We start from the raw sequence: 25710 nt of genomic DNA on the forward strand, positions 1-25710 counted from the left end.
CCGCGTGCGGAAGTTAGCCGCTCGTGGGGCTTGCGGAGGAATAGGTGGAGGGACAGGACGAGGGACCAGCGGGAGGACAGGTGGAGTGACAGGCGGAGGGAGCCGTGAAGGGGGGCGCCCTCGAGGCCGAGGTTGGGCAACCAGCACCGGCTGGTCAATGTCCAGGTGTGCCGGCTTCAAACGGTCAATCGACTGCCTCCGGCCGGCCCCCCATCACGTCGGGGTCACCAATGTAGTGCGTGGGTCTCAGAATGAAGCACAAAGTCGTGTTTTGAGAGGCACTTTTTATTATGTTCCTCCCAGTTGTAGGGAAGACCAAACGAGAGGAAGATGGCACCCAAACCCCTGCCTTTAAAGCCTCCGGCTAAGGGCCGCCTCCGGACTGAACCACTCCTGTGCCGAGGGGTTCGACACTATGATGGCACGACCCTTGGGAGCTGCCACAACCCATTCCTTCTCTCCAGAGATGCTGCCTGTCCCGCTGAGTTACTCCAGCATTTTGTGTCCATCTTTGGTTTAAACCAGCATCTCCAGTTCCTTCTTACACAGACTGTCTATAAATGTAGCACATGCTACACCAGTTACATCAACAATTTGTTTTCAATGCAAACTTCCCAGGGTTTGAGAAAGAACTGCAGATGCTGGAGAAATCGACAGTAGACAAAAATATTGGAGAAACTCAGCGGGTGAGGCAGCATCTATGGAGAGAAGGGTCTCGACCCAAAACATCACCTGTTCCTTCGCTCCATAGACGCTGCCTCACCCGCTGAGTTTCTCCAGCATTTTTGTCTACCTACGGGGTCACCATATGTTCAGGGTCCTTGGGGTGCAACTCTGCACTTTAGGAGAAGCTGGGTGCATGGTCCTGCTCTTTAAACAGATTTATGTTACTTGACTACTGAGAACAATTTACATTCGACAAATTCCGATGTTTCTGATTTATCAGCAATATCCTCCTCACCGATTTTAAATATTGCATGCCATACTCATGCAGTGGTAGAAGACCTGCTCATTTAATAATTTTTCTCTGCTGCTTCTGAAAAATATTATTGGACATCATGTCATTTTGAATATAGTATTATGTTATAAAGCCACTGTGCAGTCAAAATATGCTACCGAAACGACAGGGGGTATTAACACCGTGTGAATTGCCAAGAAGTTTATAGCTCATCTTTCATAACCTTTCTGAATAGCAGAAGCATAAAACTAAGTGCTCCTGTATCACTAATGAAATGCAAATTAATACAGACCACACATTTACACAGGGTGGAATATCCACTTAATCAATCCCTCCCTACAGGGTGCAGAGAAGAAAATGGCAAGGATATTGCACTGCAGAAGGCTGGTTTGTTGCACCTTACAGATACTTACTTTGCAAATACCTCTCTGCGGGCCCAGGGGTCTGGGTTAATATACACTTGGCTCTCAGAGCCACTGGTACGGTGGCATGTGCCTGAGAGCCTTGTTCAACCTCGCTTTCTCTCTCTCCCTCACTTTAGGTAGGTGTCTCCGTATCTCTCTGTCTCTTTCTCTGTCTCTCTGTCTCTGTGTCTCTGTCTTTCTTTCTCACTCTGTCTTTCCTTCTCTCCCTTTCTGCCTCTCTCCCCCTCTCTCTGTTCCACCCCTCCCCCCCTTCCTCTATCTATCTTTCTTTTGGTCTCTCTCTCTCTCTCCACCTCTCTCTTTCAACATCTCTCTCTATCTCCATCTCTCTCGTTCTCGGTGTCACTCTATCCCTCACTCTCTCTCTCTCTCTCTCTCTCTTTCTCTCTCTGTCTGGCTCTTAAGGGTCTCGACCCAAAACATTACCCATTCCTTCTCTCCATGACATCCCAAAGCTGTGCTACCCCAGGCACTGGTCAGGAATGTGACGGAATAGTCTCTCCACACACCTGGACTCCAGCAGCTCTTGCTGACAATCCCCTGATACTCATCATTAATATTTTCCTAGGGAACATTTAAGAGAGGTACATGGATAGGACAGGTTTAGGGGGAAGTGGGCTAAACGCAGGCAGGTGGGACTAGTATAGATGGGGCCTGTTGGTTGGCATGGCTAGGTTTGGGCCAAAGGGCTGTATGAGTCTATGATTTCTACATGTTATTAGTGATGTATAATCACATCCATGAATGACTCATCTTGGTCTCCATGGACAATGTGTCTGACATTATGACTCTACTTCCTTCCAAAATGAACAGAAAGAAGTGGGACTGAGATGAGGAAAAACTTTTAAAATATTAAATAAAAATTTTTATGTTTACAGAATTGATTCTTTCAAACACGCACACTCACATTCATCTCAAGTTTCCTGCTGTGATCTGAACATCATCTTTACGAGTTCCATTAATTGCATATTAATCTCAGTAATTGCGATGTTAATTCATATCAATGCTTTTGCAACGGCACAATTTCATTAAAATCAAACATATTAGGATCAAAGTATTTTAAACAAATAAAGGCACAGTAAAATCCATGTTACTCCCTTCGTATTAGTCTGCAAATGAAGTATAATAAAATGTATTGTTGACATGAATTATGTAACAAATATGAAAGGAAATGAGATTGCTCGGTTAGTTTAGTGCTTTGTGAGGACAACACAAGTCACACAACCATAATGGATGTAATTACACATCACTAATAATGTGCTGCAGCATTTTAACCATTCACGTCCACATGTGTTAATGGATTTGATTTCCATCACCAATTGCACAATCCTCTCTCCCAAGGCTGCCACAAAATGCTGGTTGGTCTGTTCATGTCGTGGGAACATCGAAGCAACACCAGTTGAATAATGAAAGGCCCCGGATAGAGATGTTTCCAGTAATGGGAGAGTCTCGGACCAGAGGGCACAGCCTCAGGATAAAAGGACGTACCTATAGTATGGAGATGAGGTGGAAGTTCTTTTGCCATACGTGAATCTGTGGAATTAATTGCCACACACGGTGGAGGCCAAGTCATTGGGTATTATTCAAGCGCAGATTGATAGGTTCTTGATTAGTAAGGGTGTCAAAGGTTAGGTGGAGAATGGGGTTGAGAGGGAAAGATAGATTAGCCATGATCGAATGGCAGAGCAGGCCTGACCTAATTCTGCTCTTGTTTCTTATGATTTAACTTCTGAGTTTGAAGAAGGGATTCAACCTGAAGCTTTGCTTATCCATGTCCTCCACAGATGCTGCTTGGCCACTGAGTTACTTCAGCACTTTGTGTTTGAAGTCCTGATCCTGTTCTCTCATCCATTGTTGAATTGGGGTGGGAGATTGCAACCTTCACGTGGTCCGCCCTGTTTCGACGAATGCAATCAACCAGGCGTGCACAATCAAATAAGTGCAATTAGAACAAGTTGTCCTACAGCTTTAGGCTGTGCACGCCATACGCAAGAAGAAGAAGAAGAAGATTGTTGAATTGTGACCATATCTGGCCCACAAAAAGCCTCCAAACACTGAGAAGATGCAAGCAAGCAATCTTCCAATTTGATTACCACAAGGCTTTCTTCAAAGCCCTGAGTTCCTCACCATATTCAGATTTTTTTAGTCTTCTCTCTTTGTTGTTCAGCTGAGACTTGAGCACGACTATCGGGTATTAGGTTCTTATTGTAAGTATAACTTACAAATCACTAATAAGTTTCTCACAATAACTTATTGTTGTACTGAGATATTGGGAAGACCTTTGTTTCATGCTATCCAGTCAAATCATACCATATATGAGTACAATCTAGCCATACACAAGTACCACATATAAAGGGAATAATACTGGAGTACAGGGCATAGTGTTACAGTGTTATAGCTGTGAACTTCTTACCCGAACCTGGTGACCATTTGCACGTAAGTGATAGTTGACTGAACACCTCCGTTTAGTTACACCATCATGTGGGAATTGAATTCTGATGAGGAAGGGGGATCTTAGGCCAGTTTTTCTCGATTTCTCCAAGTGTTGCACTGGATTTAAAAAAAAATCAACATAGACAAGGATGCACTGTGCACTGATCATTGTCCATGTGAATTAGTGCCAATCTGAAGGGCGTGTTGACATGAGCCCACCAATAAACATTCCCAGGCTCCGTCTGACTGTGATCAATTAGCCGTTCAAATTATATCCGTATTTCTGTGGCACCATCAACATCATGTTTTACTGTATCCAACTAGTGTGGTTAATTGTGTGAATGTAGTGATAAAGGGTTAATGACTGGCATTGTATTTGATACACATTCATTTAATCAGAACGCTGTGTTAGCATGTGGACATTTGGCAACTTTAGTAGTCCCTGGAGCTCCACAATTAGATCTTGGTTGATCACCACTAGATGTAATGGATTGTTCTTCACAACTACACTTGAGAAGCTCGACATCATTCACACGGAACTGCCCTTTCATTATCAGCCCTTCCATCCTGATGGTTCATCCGCTCCTTCACTGACTTATGTCTACCATGCACGACAATTACTCATCCAGGCGACTTCAGCAGCATCTCGCAAACCCGTCACCTCAACACAGGCAGCCTGGGTCTAACCTGGGGCGGGCAAAGCTCAGATCAACTAGATCGCAGAATGGGCAATTGAAAATGGGGCCAAAACATGGTGCCTCTTGCATGCGGGATCAGTGGATTATTTCTGTACACTTGCTAATCGGGGAAGTGTTCGGGTATGGCAATGCTCTACTGGGTTGCATGCAACAAAATAATTTGACTGTGCTTGTGCACTGCCCACATGTCACGATAAAACCACCATTGAACCATCGAACATTTGAATCCCATTCCAAATCCGACCTTTCTGTCCTGGGCCTCCTCCATGGCCAGAGTGAGGACCACTGGAAATTGGAGGAGCAGCACCTCATATTTCGCTTGGGCAGTTTATACCCCAGCGGTATGAACATTGACTTCTCCAATTTCAGGTAGCCCTTGCTGTCTCCTCCCCTTCTCACCTCTCCCTCAGCCCACTCCTCCTCTTCCTTTCTTCTCCCACCCCCCCCTACCCTACATGTTTCGGCCCGAAAACGTTGCCTATTTCCTTCGCTCCATAGATGCTGCCTCACCCGCTGAGTTTCTCCAGCATTTTTGTCTACCTTCGATTTTCCAGCATCTGCAGTTCCTTCTTAAACACTCTACCTTATATACTTCTTTTTGCACTAACCTTTTTGATTCCATTTTATGAATGTCAGTTTTTAATGATCAATAAATGAACTCCAAGTCTTTCTGCCCTTCCTTGATTTTCTACTATTTGGAAAGTATTTTGTTTTCTCTTTCGTGAGGCCATTTATTGTCGATCTCACATTTGGTCATACCATGCTCCATATTCCACTTGCAGCTCATGTATTTAGTTTAGATTAGTTTAGAGATACAGCGCAGAAACTGGCCCTTCAGCCCACCATGTCCGCACCAACCAGCGACCCCCACACACAAACACTCCCCTACGCACACTAGGGACAATTTACATTTATGACAAGCTATTTAACCTACAAATCTGTGTGTCTTTGGAGTGGGGAAGGAAGCCAAAGGTCTCAGAGTAAACCCATGTGGTCACGGGGAGAACGTTTAAACTCCGTACTGACAACACCCGTAGTCGGGATCGAAACCGGGTCTCCGGTGCTGTAAGGCAGCAACCTTACCTCTACCTCACCGTGCCGCACACTGACCAAGTCTCTTTGTAACAGTCCCTGTTTGCTCACTGTCATCTCCAATCCTGGATATAATATTCCACCATGTCAGACAATGATGGTGTTCTAGGAACAAACATAGCCCCGAAAGTCACCTCGTCACACCCTACCAGTCAGGAAGACCATCTTTTGGCCCCACTCTCAAATCCCTAATCTTCCACTCAAGTTCTACTCAAGTCAAGAGCCAACCTCGTGGTCTCAGCATTTTTTTATTTTTTATTATGAAACTACTTTTATTCAAAAAATAAACATAAACATAGAGTATTAACACAATCAAAGACTGCCTATGCTGACAGTTTACAAACAAATGATCGTCAAATTAATAACATCAACGTCAACTGGACCCACGAATGGCCGTTGAAGGTCGAGTGTTCCGTTTATCAACAAAACACTCGACCTTCAACGGCGACCAGTATTCATGGGAAGCCTCCAAAGTCCCCATGGACACCACGTGTTCCCTCTTAACACTTAAACAAAATTATCAAATTAAAATATTAACATTCTTATCGATAATATATTCAACCTCCTGTGGTGACCAGCGTGCACAGAAGGCCTCCACAGTCCCCATGGACACTGCGTGTTCCTTTTCTAGGGACACGCGAGCTCGGACGTAACCCCGGAAAAGGGGCAAGCAAGCAACCGGTGTGCGGCCATCGACTGCCCGCTGCCTGGACCCGCGAATGGCCATCCTGGCCAGGCCCAGGAGCAGACCGACAGGGAGGCCCACTCCTCCCTCCCATCCTTCCCCCCTCTGCACCGGATGCCCATAAATTAATAATGTTGGACTAAAATGTAGCCAAAACTTGAGGAGCAGCCCCTTTCAGATACTCGAACAGTGGCTGCAACCTCTCACACTCTATGTACACATGGAACATGGTCTCTTCCTCACCGCAGAAATGACAAGCAGGGGAGGAGTCCGTGAACCGGCTCAAATACCTATTACAGGCCACGGCTTTGTGCAACACTCTCCACCCCAGGTCCCCGATGTAAAGGGGGAGGACTCCCTTGTAGAGAGACCTCCACTGGGGACCGCTCCCCTCGTCAGGTGGTAACACGGACCGCCAGGGTGTGTCTGTACGAAAGACGAGGGCGAGGAAGTGGAGAGTGTGCAGGAGCAGCCTGTACAGTACGCGCCTCTCCGCGTCACAGAACGGTACGCTGGGCATCTCGGAAAGGCGGCTCATGTTGCATGGGGCCGACTCTCGGGGAGGGACTCGGGCCTTGGGCCCTATGAACAATTCCGACTGAACGGGGGCAAGCTCGTCCGGAATCGTTCCATGCACACGCCTCTCCTCAACACCCACCATCACAGCCACGACACCCCCCTCCCCCTGAGGAGTAGGGCCCTGGCTGAAGGTGACCAAATTCCTGGCCTTCAAGAGGTCACGGTAAAAGCCAGGCAACTCCCGCCTAGCGCGTCGACTCATGCCCGCTAATGGGAGCCGTGAGCCCTCCTGAAGGCAGCGCCCCTGGTGTAAAAAATACGTCGCCAACACGTGCCATTTAGGAGGGTAGTCCGAGTAGATGTACCTCCGCAGGGTCCTGAGTCGGAGAGCCGCCACCTGGGTGCGAATACAGACCAGCGCCTGACCACCCTCCTCCAATGGGAGACTCAGAACCCCAGCAGAGACCCAGTGGTTCCTCTCGCCCCAGAAGAAGTTGACCAATCTCCTCTGTAACATGGTTATAAAATAAGAGGACGGGACCATAGTGGCCATCCGGTACCACAGCAGAGAGGCCACCAGCTGGTTTATAACTACAGCCCTGCCCCGGTAAGAGAGCACACCAAGTAGGCCGGACCAACGTCCCAGCCGGGCAATCACCTTCGCCTCCAGCTCCTGCCAGTTCGCCGGCCACCCCCTCTCATCGGGACTCAGGTAGACCCCCAGATAGAGGAGGTGCGTGGTATTCCACGCAAAACCTGCCATCTCCTCCGGCAGGGAGTCCACCTGCCACCCACCCACCAAGAGACCAGAACACCTCCCCCAGTTGATCTTGGCGGAGGAAGCAGCCGAGAAAACCTGCTGGCACTCACGCATCCTCCGCAGGTCAACAGGGTTGGTGAACATCAGAATGACATCATCGGCGTAGGCCGAGAGGACCACCACCATCCCCGGTCCTGATAAAGCCAGGCCTGTCAACCGCCTCCGGAGAAGGCACAGGAAAGGCTCAACACAGATGGAGTACAGCTGGCCGGACATGGGACATCCCTGACGAACACCCCTCTCAAAGGGAAAGGGGGCCAACAAAGAGCCGTTGACCTTAACAAGGCATTCTACAGCAGTGCATAAAAGTCGAACCCAGGCCACAAATTGTGGTCCAAATCCGAACGCCTGCAGAGTCCCCAGAAGGTAGTCGTGCTCCACCCTGTCGAACGCCTTCTCCTGGTCGAGGGAGAGAAAGGCGACCGACAGACCAGCCCCCTGGGTCAGATAGATCAGGTCCCGGACTAGATGAACATTGTCCTGGATGGACCGGCCCGGGACTGTGTACGACTGGTCAGGGTGGATCACCTGGGACAACACGGGACTTCAAAAGGCGGAGATCGCCCTTCTTGGGCAGCAGGACAACAACTGCCCTGCGCCACGAGTAGGGCATCTCCCCAGTCGTCAGGCTCTCCCCCAGGACCTTCATATAGTCATCCCCCAGGACATCCCAGAAGGCTCTAAGGTACTCCACAGTCAGCCCATCCAGCCCTGGAGACTTGCCCCCCTTGAGCTGGTGCAGGGCACCAGTCATCTCCTCCAGAGTTAGGGGATCATCCAGGTGTTCAGCCACATCATTGCACACAGCAGGTAAGCCCTCCCACAGGACCTCTTGTGCCTCCCCACTCGATGTGCCTGCCGAGAACAGAGTCTTGTAGAAAGACCCAACCGAGGCACCAATGCTCTCTGGATCTGTAACAGAGGAGCCATCATCCGCAAGCAGCTCAACAAGCTGCCTGCGGGCTCCTCGCCCCTTCTCCAGAGAAAAGAAAAAGGGGGAGGCGCGGTCCAGATCGTGTAACATCTGGACTCGCGACCTCACATACGCACCCCGGGCTCTCCTAAGCTGCAAGTCCCTCAGTGCTCCCTTCTTCTCCTGGTATTCCTCCCACTCACATGAAGCCCCACCAGTCTGATCCAGACGTGCCCCCGAGTCGAGCAACTCTCTCTCAAGCCGTCCGATCTCAGAGTCTCGCCTCTTAGTCGACCCCCTCGTGTAGTCCTGGCAAAACAGACGAACGTAGGCCTTCCCCACGTCCCACCACTGCCTTAGGGAAAGGAAACGCCCCTGCCTCTCTCTCCACCTCGCCCAGAACTGCCTGAATGAATCCTGGAATCGGCGATCCTCCAACAGCTGGCTATTAAAATGCCAGTACGCGGACCCAGCCCGTGTGCGCATCGGGATAAAATCCACTCGCACCAGGCAATGGTCCGAGCATGGTGCCGGCTGCATGGAGGCCGCCGAAACACAGGAGACATAGGCCTTGGACACGTATAGATGATCAATACGGGAACCACCACCCTCAAACCTGTACGAGAAGGCGTTAGAGTCGGGGTGGAAATTCCGCCAAGCATCTACCAGCTCAAAAGAGTCCACCATCTCCCTTAGAGTCTTTACTGCACCCGGGTCACGCTGAACGCCAGAGCGATCTCTTGCCTCGAGGGTACAATTAAAATCTCCCCCAAGGAAAACACACTCCCCACGGTCGATAGTATTCAACAACGTGGTCACTTCCCTTGTTAAGCGCGTCTGCATTACGCCGATCTTGGGGGCGTACACATTAATGAAGTGTAATGGCACGCCATCCAAGCGCACGACCAGATACAGCAAACGGCCTGGTACAATGCTCTGCACTTTGAGGATCTCTGGCTGGAAAGACGGGGCCAACAGGAAGGCCACTCTACTCGAATTGGAGCTGAGATGACTCATGTAGACCCCCCCCTTCCCACTCCAGGAGCCAGGTGGGTTCATCACTAGCCACAGTGTGTGTTTCCTGCAGGAAGCTCACCGCATACCTCCCATCCCTGAGCACTGAGAGATGGTGAAACCTACGGAGAGACCCCCTGCCCCCATTGATATTCAGGCTGGCTATAGTGAGCTTCATTTTGAGAGTACACTAGATCTTTTACCCGCCCCCGGTGAAGGATTGGAGCCGCCCCTAACCTTCTGCCCTCTCTTTAGGGTCTGAAAAAGCTCTTGGAACTGGCGCCTCTCATTTCTTATTAGCCCCGCCTCATTCCCCTTCTTCTGAAGGATGGCATGAATGGACTGCATGGGCGCCCTCAGATCCGACCAGCGGTCGACAGCCAAATCCAGCTTGTTCCTACTCCCTCTAGTGTCCTTTAAGAACTTCCGAAGTTCCCAGACTTCGACAAGTCGAGACACGGGGCCGCGGGTGGAGCAGTCAGATAACTCACTGTCGATGGACTCCGCGTACCCCTCCTCCTCGCACTCAATGTCCGAGCCCGAGTCTGGAAGGTTACTACTCTCAGCCGCCTCACTCACCCCTCCCTGTGAGGTGAGCATTTCAGCCACATCACACAGTCCCTCCTCTGTCATCATCCCACTTCCAGGATCAGTGACCGGGGCAGGTACCATTGCTTCTGACTGCGGCAAGCTAACTGACAATTGGCCATTCTCCTGCACGCTCCCACCGCCCTCTGTAACCGGATTGGGAACAGTGAAGTCGGACCAAGTCTCCGGGCCTTGCTGCGAGCGGGCCTGCCTGGAGTCCGACCGAAGGACACGATCTGAAACGATCTTACCCTCCTCCTCATCCAAGGTACCCGCCCCTGCACCATCACCCAGAGAGTCCCCGTCCCCCTTCAACAGGTGAATCACCTCACTGTGGCCCTCAGGGGCCGATGTTACTGGAGTCCCCCTTACTCCCTCATCCAGTGGGGCATCACACCCCTCAACTGGGCTTGTAGCCTCAACAGGGAGCTCCTGTTGGGGACCTACCTCCTCACCCAAATTCTCCCCTTCAGGCTGCCCCTGGTCATCCACTAAGCTAGCAGACGCGTTCTCTGGGGGAACAGCCCCCATGAGTAATATATCGCCACTCTCAGGTGGTCCCTGACCTACAGAGGCATCCTCCCCCTCATGGGAAGCGTGCCCTGGGTTCTCTACCTCAACAGGAGGGGAAGGTCCCCCTTCAGGTTGCCCCTGACCTACAGGGCCCTTCTGTGTATCGGAGGATCCATGCCTCCTCCTCTTCCAACCACTGGCGTGCGGTGGTACGGTGAGCTCCATTGCAGAAGCCTCTATCTCCGCGCTACCATCTATCTCAGAGGCGTGCACAAAATTCTCTGCTGCCAGGGGTCCCGCTTGGAGGTGGTCATCTCCTAGGGGACCCGCCTGGAGATGTTTCTTCTTTTTCTTGACTTTCTTCCCCCGCTGTTGCTCCCAAACCTTCCCATCCACCCCACGCACTTCTCCGGCATCCACCGCCACAGGTACTGGACATGGGGGTGGTGGGGGGATAGGGGTTAGGGGTAGGGGAGTACTGCCTTCACAGGCCACCTTGGTAAAACCAGCAGCCCCAGATGGGCCAGCAGTGCTTTCCCGGGCCATCGTGGTGGAACTGGCAGCCCGGGTCCTGGGACAATTCCTGCGAAAATGCCCCACCTTTTTGCAAGCGTGACAACGCACTTGGCCCGCGTTCCAGAACACGCGATAGGAGAAATCATCCACCTCCACCTCAAAACTCCCCTCCGTGTCCGTCCCCTGTGCCAACTGTATATACACGCGACGCTTGAACGTATATATATGTTGCATCTCAGGATCGTCAAACCTGTACAACAGTTTGGTGAGCCCTGACCGCACCTCCCCCAGCTTCCTTACATGTGGGATCAGGAGCGCATCTGGAACAAAAGTGGGAACGTTGGACAGAATGACCGGCAAAGCAGGACCCCCCCATGGGTCCACCGCCGTGAAATTCCCGCCTGCTGTTACCCCCCTTTCCAGAGCCAGAGCCACTGCCTGTTCTGTCTTTAATAGAACAACAACCTTCCCACTGACCACCGCACCCGAGACTATGGCTTTCTTGCCAACAGTCTCACCCAGCGCATCTAGAAAGGCCTTGAAGGGCAGGTTGCTCTGCATGTACATTTTTATACCATATGTGCGCCCCATCAACTCGTGACCCTCAGTCTCCGAGACTGCCGACCGTGCGACAGCTGCATAACTCTGAGGAGCTGTCATCTTTAGGGCGTGGCACAACACACAAAATATCAGTACTTTATAATCCAAGCAGTCTTTCTGCTGTTGCTGCACCTCCACTCCCTTCCAGAAGTCAAGTAGTCTTGTGAAGTCTTTCTTGGCAAGTAACAGAAGCAGTCTCCTGATAAGATGGGAAGTGTCCGTGCCAACCCTTCCCGTCGTCTCAGCATGGCGTTCCTCGTTAATACCATCCCTTCCTTTGTAATCATATTTGCTTTCCTCTAATTAATCTTCTTATTAATATTGAACAAGGTAGCAATTTATAAATTATTAATATTGAATCAGTGCTAACAATAACAGCAACTCATTTGTTATTACATTTGTCTGTCTGCAACTATTAATGAATGTAATATTTGCCATCATTTCCCAAGTGACAAATCCATGAAGCAACTTCCATATACCGAAACAAGTCAAGAATTTATTATTATGCGCACAAGGTGCAGATACAATGAAAATCTTGTTTGTAAGTCCTGCAGTGATTGCCTTTTACTTCACTGGGTAAAAAACACTTTGAATGGGAGATGGTCTTGGAGGGGAGGATGCTCCTCAAACTGCGGAGCATCTTGGACAATACAGCTCACCCCCTCTATGACACACTGGTCAACCTGAGGAGCACCTTCAGCAACAGACTGGTTCCACCAAGATGCAGCACAGAACGAGCCGGAGATCCTTCTTCCCTGTGGCTATCAAACTGTACAACTCCTCCCCCTTCTGACGTGGGGTAGACTGACTCCCCTTCCCACCCCCCTATCCCTAAATCTTTGCACAAACCCAATCCTTTCCACTCATCACTTCCATTTCATGTTTCATGCACGTTGTGTTTTGTGAGTGTTGGCAGATCCTGGGATAAATAAAGTTGTACCGTATCAAAACATCTAGAGACAGTGAAAGTGGCTATGCAAATGCACAACTTTCCTTTCTGGGGAAACTCTTGCTTCATAGTTCAAAGGAGGTAAACCTTTTTATGGAATTCCCTGTCTTTGTCATCGTCAATTTGCAGATTTCCTCTCCGGAAATCTCTGCAAATCTCTTTCAATGTCCCATGCAATAACGTGCATTATTCCTTTCGAAGGTAGCCACTAACAACACAACAAGATCTCCTTCGGAGATTCATACCATCAGACAACGTGAAAACAGGCTCTTCGGCCCAACTTATCCATGCTGATCCCGTTTGCCTGTGTTTGGCACACGTCCCTCTCAACCTTTCCTCTTTATGTATCTGTTGTAAGGCAAGTTGTTCTATTTGATCTTCCGTTTGTGCACGTCGAGTTGATTGCATAGGTCGAAACAGGGCGGACCACGTGAAGGTTGCAATCTTCCACCCCATGTATCTGTCCAAATGTTGTTTTAACATTGTTAATGTATCTACCTCTGGCAGCTCATTCCATGTACCCACCACTCTCTGTGAGAAAAACTGTCTTTCATGTCCCCTTTAAATCTTTTCCCTCTCATCTTAAACATATGCCCACTTGCTTTAGACTTTGGGAAAAGGACTGTGATCATCTAACTTTAATAAATGTCTATTAGATCACCTCCCAGCCTTCTTTGCTCCAGGGAAAGCAGTCCTAGCCTGATAACTCTGGGAGTTATAACTCAAGCCCAGTCCTAGCAACATTCCTGTAATTCTTTTCTGCACCCTCTCCAGCCTCATCACCCATATCAATAAAGAATTTTAAAAAAGTTTAGTGCAAATACAAAATATCTGATTTAAAGAGAATCCCACGGCAAAACGGGATGGAAATGGGAATTATGGAAATCAATGATGCTCTTTAATTATTAAGGAAACATATAAAAGGTAGGAAGGAACTTCAGATGCTGGTTTACACCATTGATGGACACAAATTGCTGGAGTAACTCAGCAGGACAGGCAGCATCTCTGGAGAGAAGGAATGGGTGACGTTTCGGGCCGAAACCCTTCTTCAGACTGAGAGTCAGGGGAGAGGGAGTCTAGAGATATGGAAGAGTAAGGTGTGAAAAGAAGACATAAAAAGAAATGAGGTTGAAGAAAAATGTAGTATAGTTCATTGTTAGCACGGAGAAGGTGACGTCAAAGCAAACAAAGATATAACACAGGTAGACAAAAGTGCTGGGGAAACTCAGCAGGTGCAGCAGCATCTCTGGAGCAAAGGAAATAGGCAACATTTTGGGCCGAAACACTTCTTCAGACTGATGGAGGGTGGGGCGGGAAGAAGAAAGGAAGAGGGGCAGCCAGAGGGCTGAGGGAGAGCTGGGAAGGGGAGGAGACAGAAAGGGCTACCGGAAATTGGAGAAGTCAATGTTTATGCCACTAGGGTGCAGACTGCCCAAGCGGAATATGAGGTGCTGCTCCTCCAATTTGCGTTGGGCTTCACTCTGACAATGGAGGAGGCCCAGGACAAAAAGGTTAGTGTGGGAATGGGAGGGGGAGTTAAAGTGTTTAGCAATGAGGAGATCAGGTAGGTTTAGGTGGAGGAGTTCAGCGATTATATGTAATATGAAGATGAAATAAATCAGTTTCATTTTGCAGTTACAAAACGGTGTAAATAACAGGAATACAGCAAGACAATGACAAATGGAGTATAATTACATAGAGAGTTGTAATGCGTTCTAAGCTGCCGAGACTGTGGTGACAACAGCAATATAAATGGAGTGTTGGGCAGGTTATGTGACCCACAGAAAGCAAGCTCCTGTAAAGCAAATAATGTCGACATGCACAAAACCGTCTATTTAAAGAACAGATGATTTGAAACAACAACAAATTCTCTCAATGAAATCTGTAAATCTGTGCCCCTGAATGAGTGGGAACGCAGTGGAGGCCAATTCACTGGATGTTTTCAAGAGAGCGTTAGATTTAGTTCTTGGGGTTAAGGGAATCAAGGGATATGGGGAAAAGGCCGGAATGGGGTATTGATTTTGGATGATCAGCCATGATCATGTTGAATGGTGGTGCTGGCTTGAAGGGCCGAATGGCCTACTCCTGCACATATTTTCTATGTTTCTATGTTTCTACACCGCAGACACCGAAGATGGACACAAAGTTCTGGAGTAACTCAACGGATCGGGCAGCATCCCTAGAGAGAAGATTTGGGTGACGTTTCGGGGGTCGAGACACTTCATCAGATTGAAAGTCACGGGAAAGGAAAACTAGAGATATAGACGATGATGTAGAGAGATATAGAACAATGGATGAAAGAAATGCAAACAAAGTAATGATGATAAAGGAACCAGTCCATTGTCAGCTGATTGTTGGATGAGAACGAGAAGCTGGTGCGACTTGGGTGGGGGAGGGATGGAGAGAGAGGGAATGCAGGGGTTACTTGAAGTTAGAGAAATCAAAATATACCACTGGGCTGTAAGCTGCCCAAGCGAAATATGAGATGCTGTTCCTCCAATTTGCGTTTAGTCAGAATGTTTAGTTTAGCTTGGTTTAGAGATACAGCACGGAAACAGACTCTTTGGCCCACTGAGTCCACGCTGACCAACACTAGTTCTACCCTGTGCAATAGGGACAATTTTACAATTTTACCGGAGCCAATTAACCTACAAACCTGTACGTCTTTGGAGGAAACCGGAGCACCCAGAGAAAACCCACGCGGGTCACGGGGAGAAGGTACAAACTCTGTACAGACAACACCCGTAGTCAGGATCGGACCTGGGTCTCTGGCGCTGTGAGGCAGCAACTCTACCGCTGCAGAACCGTGTAAGTGACATCAATTCCCTGAGCCATTGGCTCAGCTTTAAGATCTCACTGCGCTTCCTATAATAATAATAATAATAATAAATTTTATTTATGGGCGCCTTTCAAGAGTCTCAAGGACACCTTGCAAAAATTGGGCATGTAGAGGAAAAACATGTAAGGGGAATGAAATAAATAGTAGAGACATGACTAGTACACAAAGTAAAGACAGAATTCAATACAAAACACAGTATGAGGCAATTCATGCACAGATGAAAAGGGAGGGGGACGTGGGGCTAAGGATAGGCAGAGGTGAAGAGATGGGCCTTGAGGCGGGACTGGAAGATGGTGAGGGACACGGAATTGCAGATCAGTTGGGGGAGGGAGTTCCAGAGCCTGGGAGCTGCCCTGGAGAAGGCTCTGTCCCCAAAACTGCGGAGGTTGGACTTGTGGATGGAGAGGAGACCGGCTGATGTGGATCTGAGGGACCGTGAGGGTTGGTAGGGGGAGAGGAGGCCAGTGAGATATGGGGGGGCCAGATGGTGGAGGGCTTTGTAGGTGAGGACCAGGATTTTGTAGGTGATCCGGTGGGAGATGGGAAGCCAGTGAAGTTTTTTGAGGACTGGAGTGATGTGATGCCAGGATTTGGTGTGGGTGATGAGTCAGGCGGCTGCGTTCTGGACCAGTTGGAGTCGGTTGATGTAGGTGGAGCTGATGCCAAGGAGAAGTGAGTTGCAATAGTCCAGTCGGGAGGAGATGAAGGCATGGATGAGTCTTTCAGCAGCGGGCGGTGTGAGAGAGGGTCTGAGTTTGGCGATGTTGCGGAGATGAAAGAAGGAGGTTTTAATGACATGGCAGATGTGAGGCTCAAGGGAGAGGGTGGAATCAAAGATCACGCCAAGGTTGGGGGCCTGGGGAGATGGGGAGACAGTGGTGCCGTCGATGGTGAGAGTGGGGTTATTGATTTTGCTGAGTGTGGCTTTGGAGCCTATGAGGAGGAATTCTGTCTTATTGCTGTTGAGCTATCAGGCCATGCGTCTCCCACTGGTGTTCACGAGGATATTCTCTGTTTAATGGACAATTCACGGTGGCCAATGAAACAGCCAACCTGCATGTCATTACGGTGTGGGCCGGAAATGGACACGGGTGAAATCATAGTCGTCCTGGGCGAGTTGGGCCGAAAGTCCTGTTTCTGTACTGTGTGACTGTAGCTCTGTGGGTGGTATGCATTGCAGCCTGGAGCACCATTGGTGAATAAAATGCCCGATGAAGGGTCCCAACACAGCTGATGCAGATATGATGCAGTTCCAGTAGTTGCTGGAAGAACGTGCAAACTCCACACAGACAGCGCCTGGAGGTCAGGACTGATCCTGGGTCAGTGGAACATCAAGGCAGCAGCTCAAGCAGCGTTGCTTGCTAATTGCTAATCACCGCTAACTATTGAATCAAATTCTATAAAATAAATGGAAAAGTTACACACAATTACTGAAGCGATTCAAGATTTCCTTGTGTTAAGTGCTGCAATTAATTAAAAAATCTCATTGATTTGCATTCCTGATCATCCAGGTAATGAGAGGGACCAGCAGTGTTTATGCACAGGTTCTTATGCAGGTACAGCTTTGCAAACTGTACTTGTAATGTTGACACTAAATGATGCAGAAATTATGCTCTTTAATTATTAAGGAAACATATAAAAGGCTGTGAGTAAATGTAATATTCTGCTGCAAATAAGAAGTTAGTTAACAAATTCACGTTAAAGGAGCAGAATTAGGTAATTTGGCCCATTGAGTCTACTCCGCCATTCAATCATGGCTGATCTCTGCATCCCAATCCCATTTTCCTGCCTTCTCCGACTTGTGAAATGGCAACAGACCAGATTTTGTGATTAGTGGGCAAGTTTACACATTTTACCTGTACCGTTAGCGACATGGAAGATAGACACAAAATGCTGGAGTAACTCAGCGGGACAGACAGCATCTCTGGAGAGAAGGAATGGGTGACGTTTCGGGCCGAGACCCTTCCATATCTCGTTTCCCTCTCCCCTGAATCTCAGTCTGAAGAAGGGCCACAACTTGAAACAACACTCCTTCTCTCCAGAGATGCTGCCTGTCCCGCTGAGTTACTCCAGCTTTTTGTGTCGACAAATAGTGACATGCCTGACCTCCACACAGACCAGAGAATCCCTGCACACTGAATCTGACATTACCCTAAATACATCAGATTTATGGAGATTTCTGAAATCCGATCAACTACATTGAAGAATGTGGACGGACAACAAACTGGGAAGGGAAAACCACTGGAGACAGAAGGAACTGCAGATGCTGGAATCTTGAGTAAAGCACAAAGTGCTGGAGTAACTCAAGGTGTCATAGAAACATAGAAACATAGAAATTAGGTGCAGGAGTAGGCCATTCGGTCCTTCGAGCCTGCACCGCCATTCAATACGATCATGGCTGATCATCCAACTCAGTATCCCGTACCTGCCTTCTCTCCATACCCTCTGATCCCCTTAGCCACAAGGGCCACATCTAACTCCCTCTTAAATATAGCCAATGAACTGGCCTCAACTACCCTCTGTGGCAGAGAGTTCCAGAGATTCACCACTCTCTGTGTGAAAAAAGTTTTTCTCATCTCGGTTTTAAAGGATTTCCCCCTTATCCTTAAGCTGTGACCCCTTGTCCTGGACTTCCCCAACATCGGGAACAATCTTCCTGCATCTAGCCTGTCCAACCCCTTAAGAATTTTGTACGTTTCTATAAGACCCCCTCTCAATCTCCTAAATTCTAGAGAGTATAAACCAAGTCTATCCAGTCTTTCTTCATAAGACAGTCCTGACATCCCAGGAATCAGTCTGTTGAACCTTCTCTGCACTCCCTCTATGGCAATAATGTCCTTCCTCAGATTTGGAGACCAAAACTGTACGCAATACTCCAGGTGTGGTCTCACCAAGACCCTGTACAACTGCAGTAGAACCTCCCTGCTCCTATACTCAAATCCTGCAGCATATGTGGAGGTGTATGGTTAGATGACAATAAAATAAACTCAGCTCTGCTCCCTGGTCCATTCCTGAGTTTGCTGGTTTCAGCTGCCTGGGTGTTTGGAGACTTCAAATTTTAAACAATTCTCCATTCATCGTTTAAAAGCAAAGTGCACCAATGATTGCCACCCGCTGGCTTTACGAGCGCATTACAGATTAAACCACAGGTTCAGATAAATAAAAAGTGAATGTCCATGTAGGTTCAAACTGTCATTAGAAACATTAGTCCTTGGGACCACTTGCATCATAACATACAAATGGCAAGGCAGTCCATTAAATAATGTACTTTGTATTTAACATGAGTACTAATGTAATCTATTCATACATAATGCACTGCCATGTAATTCCCCTTTCATTTCTGTTTGGATAAGAGGATGCCATTGCTTTCTGTTTAAATAAATGATAAAAGATCCATCAAATATACTTTATGGTGAAAGAGCAAACTGTTGTTGTGCCAAAAGCAAAGGATAGGAGTTCCGTCAGTATGTTTGCAAAATATTTCATATCAGCAGTGCCAACAGCCATTGTAAACATGGTGGCTTTGAAAATGAATTCACTTATTTTCAACTCACTAAATGGTTGATATATTCTGCTCTAAAATTGATAGACTTGCGATATTTCCCTTTAAAAATATCTTTATCCACAAGCTTGCTGTTCTACCTCGATGCACGCGGCAATCAACTCGACTAAACTAAACTAAAATGTGTTGATAATTTGTAAGGGGAAGTAACCAGTCCAATATCTTTCATTCATTTGTTCGATATCTCTCTTCATCACCATCTATATCTCATTTCCCTTTCCCCTGTCTCACAGTCTGAAGAAGGGTCTCGACCCGAAACATCACCCATTCCTTCTCTCTAAAAATGCTGTCTGACCCGCTGAGTTACTGCAGCTTTTTGTGTCTATCTGTAGTTTAAACCAGCATCTGCAGTTTAAATTGGCATCATGTCTAGCATGGACATTGTGGACCAAACAACCTTTTCTTGTAGCTGTACTTTTCTATAAACATAGAACATAGAACAATGTAGCACAGGAATGATGACAAGTAAAACCTCGGTTGGCATGGACATGTTGGGTTGAAGGACATGTTGGGCTGAAGGACATGTTGGGTTGAAGGACATGTTGGGTTGAAGGACGTGTTGGGTTGAAGGACATGTTGGGTTGAAGGACCTGTCTCTGTGTTATATCACTCTCTGACTCTAATGACATAGAAAATAGAAAATAGAAAATAGGAGGCCATTCGGTCCTTCGAGCCAGCACCGCCATTCATTGTGATCATGGCTGATCGGCCCCAATCAATAACCCGCGAATTACATAACATCCACGAGAATTACAAAGATGTCCATAATGTTGCATTGTAACATCAGGCTTTTCCATAAAAATAATAGTCCCATAACTCAATTTCTTTGCTTTGATATTCTCCTTTGGTGGGCATGGAGCTCAGTAAAATAAATAGCAGAATGTTTCAAAATGCTGGTGTCAATTACTCTGGAGGCTGAGGCTTAAGACTGGGGTTATTGGTCAGATTTGGCACTGGTTTAAGTAACGGATGGATGAGCACATCTGGAGTTGCATCTTCTCAAGCCTGTCCTGGCCGTACATGGATCATGGCTGATTTGAACTTTGGCATCAGCTCCTAATACAAGCATCTTTCTGGTAAACCTCTTCCACACCTGCTCCAAAAACCACCACATCCTTCCTGTAATGGGCTGACCAAAACTGCATTCAGAACTCCAAAAGTTGAATGTTTAAGAAGGAACTGCAGATGCTGGAAAATCGAAGGTAGACAAAAATGCCGGAGAAACTCAGCGGGTGAGGCAGCATCTATGGAGCAAAGGAAATAGGCAACGTTTCGGGACGAAACGTTGCCTATTTCCTTCGCTCCATAGATGCTGCCTCACCCGCTGAGTTTCTCCAGCATTTTTGTCTACCTCCAAAAGTTGAATGAAGGGAAGGAACAACTTTGTCCTCCTTCCGTTCCTTGAGTCCCATTACATCATCAGGTCTGGGTCTAGTTTTAATCGGGATGAATTGTGGACTTTCTCTGATTCACTGATTTACTGACCCTGTTTCGGCAATGTGCGATCACACTCTCAGATTGGGCCGATTCTGTTGACTCTTTTCATTCCTTGAATCAGCGAGGCACTTCTTTGAAACACTTTGAACAAAATGTGTCCATTTCCAACAAATACCAGACTCCGTTATCTGTACCAGAGGAACATCCTGAAGCGACGGATCCCTGCAGGAAGTAATTACAGGCATTTACATTAGTTACAATATTAATTTAGTCAAATTTAGCAACTAATAATCATAATTAACACTAGACTCTTTATAGATTCCAGTTCTACAAGCAAACAATAAATAATTTAACAGATCACATTATAAATATGCTCTTCATGATTAATTTCTAATCCTAGTTAGTTTTTAATGACCAAAACACATAGTCAGAATATTGAATTGAATTGAATTTATTTGTCATTCAGACCTTTTGGTCTGAACGAAATTTCGTTGCCTTGCAGTCATACGTATAATAAAAAATGACAAAAACACAAAAACGGCCTCCAACCGGAACGACCTGGGGCTCCAGTTGTGGACTTACCCACCATCGCGGAGCTGGCCGAGTTCGGAGCGGGAGGAGCGGTGGTGGCGCGCTGCTGCGACCCGACCCCGGAGATTCGGAGGCTCCAGCCGCAGGTCTGGGGGACGGTGACACCGGGAGCCCGCGGGTCCCTGCTGGGAGACCGCTTTTCGGGGCTTCCGCAACGGCGACTTCTCCCGCCCGAGTTGCGGGGTTGAAAATTACCTGGAGCGGGGCCTTACATCATCGCCCGGCGCGGCTTTAACGGCCGCGGGACTTGCTAGCACCCACCGGGGGCTCCAACACCAAGACCCGGAGCGCGGCCTTGCATCACCCGGCGCGGCGTTAATGGCCGCGGGACACTTACCATCGCCCGCCGGGGACTTTGACTCTGACATCGGGAGGAGAACGAGGAGTGCAGGGGAGAGATAAGACTTTGCCTCCATCACAGTGAGGAGGAGATTCACTGTGATGGATGTTTGTGTAAATTGTGTTGTGTCTCGGTTCTTTTTCTTGTGTGTATGACTGCAGAAACCAAATTTCGTTTGAACCTCAATGAGGTTCAAATGACACAAATAAATTGTATTGTATTTGATTGTATTAACATCCACCACAGTGAGTTCACCAGGCCCCTCCTCACTGTGATGGAAGGCAAAAATCTTAAAGTCTTTGTCTCTTCCCTCCTTGTTCTCCCTCTGCGCCGAGACGATCCAAGCTTCGGATGTTGTGACCACGCCGGGCGATGGTAAGTAATGTCAGTCCCGCGGCCAAAACCGAGCGCCGCGAACGGGCCGGTTCAGACTCCGCGGCCCGGGGTGGTCGAAGCTGCCGAAGCTGCCGCCCTCCAGTCCAGCGGACGCAGCTGTTGTTGAGGGATATGATCATGATTTAAGAAATTGATCTGGTCTTAAGACATGGACACCCTTTACCGAATTCTTACAACAATAGCATGCATGGTGCAACACAAATTTAAATTTAAATCCGATGCTGGGTAGGGTGAGGTGGGCGGGGGGGGGGGGGGGGGGGGGGGGGGGGGGGGATGAGGGGCAAGGTATATCTCCACCTTTCTCTTTCTTTTTTCTTATTTCTATATCTTTCTGCCACGCTACTTTGTTAGTTTATGGGACTTATTTTTGTTCTTTTTCGATCTATCTTTTCACTTTCTACTTTTTTTCTTTCTTGTTCCTTTCTTCTTCTTTTTTCATTTAGGTTATAAGGTTAAAAATGAAGCTTTGGCTTCACCATTACATCGATGACCCCATGGACGTCCCTGGCCAGGACCTGCCCCAAATGCAGTGGACAACCCTCAACCGCTTGAGGACGCTATTGGAGTAGCGATGAAGAGGTGGGACCTCGTGGACAGTGAGCGTCTCCTACGAGTGTGTGGGGACCCAACACAGACAGTGGAGCACATCGTCACCAGTTGCCCCAAACACCGGCCACCGAATGGTGAACGAGGTCTGATTGACCTGGGCGATGACACGTTGGCTTGGCTCGCCTCAACGGAGCTGCAGGTCTAAAAGACATACGACAGAAGAAGAAGAAGCTGTACCATAATTGTATAATATTAGATGCCGAATGCTTTATCTCTGTACAATTGCTTCTAATTAAAAAAAAGGAAATTAAAAAAAAGAATATGATTGTGATTATTATGTTTCTACCACACCCTTCAAAAACCTCCGACGATCTATCACATTTTTGGACCTTGCAGACCATGAGAATAGAAGGATTCTGCACAGCCTTTCACTTTTGTCTGCCATTTAATATGGTCATAATTGACCCTGCTTCCTATTCAATATTTCATTGTATGCTAATATCTGCGATATCACATGGGCAAAATGTGTTCGTCGTAACCTGCAAAATGTTCGATTTCTGGGCATCCGGGCCCTCTGAAGTGGAAAATTGCAAAGATTTTAATCTTTAGGCCAAATGCAAACAAACGACACCAGCATTATACACCAACTTGGTCGGCATGAACTGCGCGGAACCAAAGGCGTGTTTCCCTGCTGTACATCGCTATGTAAAGATCTTTCTGCTCATCTCCATCCTAAATCCTTCATAGAAACATAGAAACATAGAAAATAGATGCAGGAGTAGGCCATTCGGCCCTTCGAGCCTGCACCGCCATTCAATATGATCATGGCTGATCATCCAACTCAGTATCCCGTACCTGCCTTCTATCCATACCCCCTGATCCCTTTAGCCACAAGGGCCACATCTAACTCCCTCTTAAATATAGCCAATGAACTGGCCTCAACTACCTTCTGTGGCAGAGAATTCCAGAGATTCACCACTCTCTGTGGAGTATGGATCATGGAGCAAATCAACTCCTACCTCGACAAAAACCTGGACCCACTGCAGTTCGCATACCGCCACAACAGATCAACGGTGGATGCGATCTCGCTGGCCCTCCACTCCGCACTGGACCACTTGGACAACAAAAACTCATATGTCAGGCTGTTATTCATCGATTACAGCTCGGCATTCAACACAATCATCCCCTCCAAACTGGTTACCAAACTCGCAGAACTGGGTCTCTGCGCATCCCTCTGCAACTGGATCCTCGACTTCCTCATCCACAGACCACAGTCTGTTCGTATTGGTGGAAATGTGTCAGCCTCGATAGCAATCAGCACGGGAGCACCTCAAGGCTGCGTGCTCAGCCCCCTGCTGTACTCACTCTATACCCATGACTGCGTAGCCAACCACAGTGCGAACTCCATCATCAAGTTCGCTGACGACACCACTGTTGTGGGACGTATCACTGATGGGGATGAGTCAGAATACAGAAGAGAGATCGAGCAACTGTCCATATGGTGCCAGCGCAATAACCTGGCCCTCAACACCAGCAAAACCAAGGAACTGATTGTGGACTTTGGAAGGAGTAGGAGGGGGACCCACAGCCCCATTTATATCAACGGGTCGATGGTTGAAAGGGTCAAGAACTTCAAATTCCTGGGCGTGCACATCTCTGAAGATCTTTCCTGGTCCGAGAATACTAACGCAATTATCAAAAAAGCTCATCAGCGCCTCTACTTCCTGAGAAGATTACGGAGAGTCGGTTTGTCAAGGAAGACTCTCTCTAACTTCTACAGGTGCACAGTAGAGAGCATGCTGACCGGTTGCATCGTGGCTTGGTTCGGCAATTTGAGCGCCCTGGAGAGGAAAAGACTACAAAAATTAGTAAACACTGCCCAGTCCATCATCGGCTCAGACCTTCCTTCCATCGAGGGGATTTATCGCAGTCGCTGCCTCAAAAAGGCTTGCAGTATCATCAAAGACCCACACCATCCTGGCCACACACTCATCTCCCTGCTACCTTCAGGTAGAAGGTACAGGTGCCTGAAGACTGCAACAACCAGGTTCAGGAATAGCTACTTCCCCACAGCCATCAGGCTATTAAACCTGGCTCGGACAAAACTCTGATTATTAATAACCACTTTCTGCTATTTGCACTTTATCAGTTTATTTATTCATGTGTGTATATATTTATATCATGGTATATGGACACATTTATCTGTTTTGTAGTAAATGCCTACTATTTTCTGTGTGCTTAAGCAAAGCAAGAATTTCATTGTCCTATACAGGGACACATGACAATAAACTCACTTGAACTTGAACTTGAACTCTCTGTGTGAAAAATGTTTTTCTCATCTCGGTCCTAAAAGATTTACCTCATCCTGAGGTAAAAACATAAATTGTTGCAATTTCACAGCAGGTCAGGCAGCATCTGTGGAGAAAGAAATATTTAAAGTTAATATTTCAGAACAATATTCCCAAATCATAGCTGTAAAAGTGGTACTTTCCAGAACCAGGGGCCACAGTTTTAGAATAAAGGGGAGGCCATTTAGGACTGAGGTGAGAAAAAACGTTTTCGCCCAGAGAGTTGTGAATTTGTGGAATTCCCTGCCACAAAGGGCAGTGGAGGCCAAATCACTGGATGGATTTAAGAGAGAGTTAGATAGAGCTCTAGGGGCCAGTGGAATCAAGGGATATGGGGAGAAGGCAGGCACGGGTTATTGATTGGGGATGATCAGCCATGATCACAATGAATGGCGGTGCTGGCTCGAAGGTCCGAATGGCCTCCTCCTGCACCTATTTTCTATGTTTCTATGAAAATAGGCGGGTGTGAGGTTGCAGGGAGGAAGTGAGGTAGAGATGACAGAGGGAATAAATGTGACAGGTTTACCAGGTACTGAGTGTCGATGGAAGTGTCCAGTTCCTAGGATCAGAACAGTTCCTATTTGTGCCATTAATTCACTTCCTTTGCTGTGAATGGCGTGTACATAGAAACATAGAAACATAGAAATTAGGTGCAGGAGTAGGCCATTCAGCCCTTCGAGCCTGCACCGCCATTCAATATGATCATGGCTGATCATCCAACTCAGTATCCCGTACCTGCCTTCTCTCCATACCCTCTGATCCCCTTAGCCACAAGGGCCACATCTAACTCCCTCTTAAATATAGCCAATGAACTGGCCTCGACTACCCTCTGTGGCAGAGAGTTCCAGAGATTCACCACTCTCTGTGTGAAAAAAGTTCTTCTCATCTCGGTTTTAAAGGATTTCCCCCTTATCTTTAAGCTGTG

Source organism: Amblyraja radiata, chromosome 37, assembly GCF_010909765.2.
Source record: "Amblyraja radiata isolate CabotCenter1 chromosome 37, sAmbRad1.1.pri, whole genome shotgun sequence".
NCBI classification, from domain to species: domain Eukaryota; kingdom Metazoa; phylum Chordata; class Chondrichthyes; order Rajiformes; family Rajidae; genus Amblyraja; species Amblyraja radiata.